Source organism: Trachymyrmex septentrionalis, unplaced genomic scaffold (assembly GCF_001594115.1).
Source record: "Trachymyrmex septentrionalis isolate Tsep2-gDNA-1 unplaced genomic scaffold, Tsep1.0 scaffold108, whole genome shotgun sequence".
Classification (NCBI taxonomy): Eukaryota; Metazoa; Arthropoda; class Insecta; order Hymenoptera; family Formicidae; genus Trachymyrmex; species Trachymyrmex septentrionalis.
Window position 1 is genome coordinate 395,220 of NW_017304207.1, and position 3,866 is coordinate 399,085.

Below are 3,866 nucleotides of genomic sequence, written 5' to 3' on the forward strand. Positions count from 1 at the left end.
ATATATATATATATGTATATATAGCAATGTTATCGGACTAATAAAGTTTGTTTAATTTTTTTTACATAATTTTAATAATGGTAATGTCGACGATACTAACGAAAATCCGTTTCATTCGAGTCTCGTCGTCCGTAGCTTCAGCCTCGCGAGCAAACAAGTACTGTGCTTCTTGTGTTTTTTATTCGTCATCTTAGTTTGCTGAATTTGGTATTACTACGACGTAAGAACAATGGCCTGTCCAAAAAATACTAATAATTCGGACATTAGCATGTACTCCATCCCCGATTCTTACAAGCTACGTAACGACATCGACGAGAGAAGAAACGCTCGACTTCATATGTTGTTAGCAACATCGTATGGCCTTAACAATTCTCATACGAAGACGATTCACGTAGGATTGCAAAGAACGAACGAAGAAATCTTCAAACCTGTAATTTTCAAACCTGTTGGGCGGACATAAATCTTCAAACCTGTAATTGTAAAACCTGTTGGGCGGACATAACGCAGACGGAATTTATTTTGACGCCGACTGCTGGCAACAGTTTCAAGATAACATGGAACTCATGAACGAATATTTAAGGAGCGATAACAGAGTGATTTAACTTAACTTTGTTGTTATAAAAAATATCACCATTAACTTTACCACATCTTACGGTCAAAATCAATATTGCTAACGTATAAAGAAGAAGAGGAAAATTCCACGGGAAAAGAAGAGGACGCGCTCGATTCAACTCCTCCGGCGAAGAAACGGAGAACCTACGTAGCGGCAGTTGTAATGTAGAAAAACCACCTTCCTCGGGCTGTGAAGTATTGTAAAGTGCGTCGATGCGCGTTTAAAACAATTAGAATCTTTATCCGATAATGTTAATAAGTGTGCTTTATATTTAATTCAAGAAATCGAACTGAAATTACCCGCATGTTTTATTAATCAGGAAATTTTAAAATTAACACTGCGTGGTAATTGCGAAGATATAGAACGTAATGTGCGTACACAAATTAACGACTTAACTTTTCTTGATATGTATTTCAATATAATATTTTTGGAATTAACTTCGTTAAGATATAACAAAATTGTTCATATAATTCTCTCGAAACGAGAATCTTTGGCTTAATTTTACTAAAACGTTTTTAGTTTATTCTCATACAAACTATGTATTTCTTCTTCTTTGAAAAAAATTTGTATCAATAAATATATTTTTATAACATAAACCCTCATTTCTTATAATTACTCGTACTTATAAGTACTCGTATAATTACCTTCCAATAACCAACTTTTTTCTCTGCTTATTTCCGCGTTATGCATATAAACTTTTAAATAAAGTACAAGAAATACAATATAATTCATAAAATCCTTACCATACACTATAGAAATCATACTCTCTCGCTCGAACGAGTGAGTCGTCACATCGGAGACGACACGCCGCAACTGCTGAATGTGTTCATTCCTGTTTTACCTCTCCCAAAATTCTTCTGAACAAAGCAAGTCTCTCTCTAGACCCGCAAATTTTCCGTATAAGATTTCCTTTCTCATACATTAATAACATTCACCGAATCGTCTACACGTCGGAGACGTTGCCCGCGACAACAAAAGCGACCGTCATAAAATTCGACCGCTATTCATTCCCCGCTGTTCGTACTCTAGCCTCGCGACAAAGAATGCTGCAGTCCCAATCTCCACTCACCATTTTTCAAACCTCTATTTTGTCTAAGGCCCTCTACCACTCACCCTCTCCAATCACCTTTTGGGTAGATATGGAGCGAGCCAATCAGATCTTGGGTGAGTATAGGGCGAACCAATCAAATCTTGGGTGAGTATAGGGCGAACCAATCAGAACATACCATTTAATTACCCCCTCCCTTCACTCCTCGACCAATCAGAACGCGCCCTTTCGCCAGACTGATCCGTCTAGGCCATGCCCATGGCGCTGGAGGAAGATGTGGAAGGGGTTTGTTTTGACCCATGGCTGCCCATATACTACTATTGACGTTGCTGCTGCTGTCGACATTACTATCGAAATTATTCTGCGCGTGCAGATGAAAAAAATAAAAACAAACTTTTTTTAAATTTTGCTTAAAAATTTTTGAAATAATCTTTACCCCGTAGAAGTCAGGAGAGGGGGTGAGAACAAGATAAATCGAGAACGAACAGGAATGAACAGGCACGAAACGAAAGGTTTTACGATCCCTTTTTTCGTTTTCTATGTCATGACGGGGGAGGAAGGAATTCGTCCAGGTCAAAAGAATGAAAATTTTTCGCTATAGAGGAAAAAAAGAATTGAGGGATTTAGGATCGTGGGATAGTTTCTAACGAATAAGATTTAGTACAACAAAATAACCTGAGTTTCTTTTAAAAAGACAAAAAGAAATTTATGAAACGTCTTCGATTTAAATTAAATTTATGAAATGGTTTTATTGCTTTTAGAAAATTCATTAATTTAAAGTGACAGAGGTACGACACAAAAATGTTGAATTCAATTGGAATAATGTAGGAAATTTATTCGTCTTTCTCTTTTCTGAAACTTTTGTGTATACTCGCGTGGGAAAAAATAACGTGTAGTATATGGAAATTTAGAGGATACAAAAATTAAATATTAGTTATATTGATAAACGTGAGAAAAGTTTTAAACGGGGGGAATGTTCAATGTTCACCATGATTTTTCTTCATGACGAGGCCTTGAAGAAGAGAAAACAAATAAAAACCAACTGATCTTGTCGATCAAGCGAGACAGAAATTTCCATTAAAATTGTATTTTTTGCTGAAAGGTTTAATGTTTATCAGTTGTAGACTAATATTGTGTGAGAATCCTTTCCAGTAAGAAGATACAATAAACAAAAGGAAAAATTTAAAACATGAGATTCATCGTAATAAAAATTGTAAAGCGAGGCAAAACTTCTCTGGGTAATAATGAAAACGAGAGCTAAAGGTTTTATTAGGGTAAAAGCGAAGGGGGAGATGCTTTTCGTGATAATTTCCCATTTGTATGGGATCAGAAAAGCTGTTAGACCGGTTATAGGGATGGTCATAGCTTAAAAGTTTTTGTCATCTCCGCTTCTCTAAATTTTACGAGAAAATCACTTCTAGTAAAGGAGGCGGTCGATTACCAAAATCGTCAAAAATCTATCGGCCTATGAAGGGACTAGGAATTTGTAGCGAATCTTTTCATAGGAGAATTTTTATGAATATCGCTACAGGCATAAATAACACGCCCTGATCGAGCTAAAGTTTAGTCCTACGTTTTAACTCCGAAGTAAATTTTACTATTTGCGTGTTTTTAATTTGGTTAACAATGGAACTTCGTGGGTTGCTAGGGAAATTTTTCATCGTAGCTAGCAACTTAAATAAAAAATTAGTTGCTGGCGATTATCTGAAAAAAAGTTATCAGATAACGATGAGAAAAATTATTCCGTTTTCGGGAAATTTATCAGTGAATGCTTCAGTACACTAGTGTTATGCACAAACTGGGGCATTGCGGTGATGACGTGAGATTAAAAAATATAATCGCATATCATCTCGAAATACGAGAGTGCTTTGGTCACGAGGAGGATGACGCTGGAAGTCACATAGCTGACTTCAAGCGTTGCATTGGACTAAGAGGTAAGCACTAATAATTTTTAAAAATAGAATCTAATACATATTAGAAAAGCTGACTTTATAATTAATAAATATTATAATATTTAGAAGCCGGCAGTATTGTGGGGCGTGCGATACCGCATCGCGGGAATCGGTCGGTAGGACGACTCGCTTTAAGGAGACGTCGCCCTGCGGGAGAAGAAGAAGAGGAGGGAGTACCAGCGACTAAGTTTTAGAGAAATAAATATTAACTAAGCGATTATATAGAAATCCCGAATATTAAAATATTTTATTT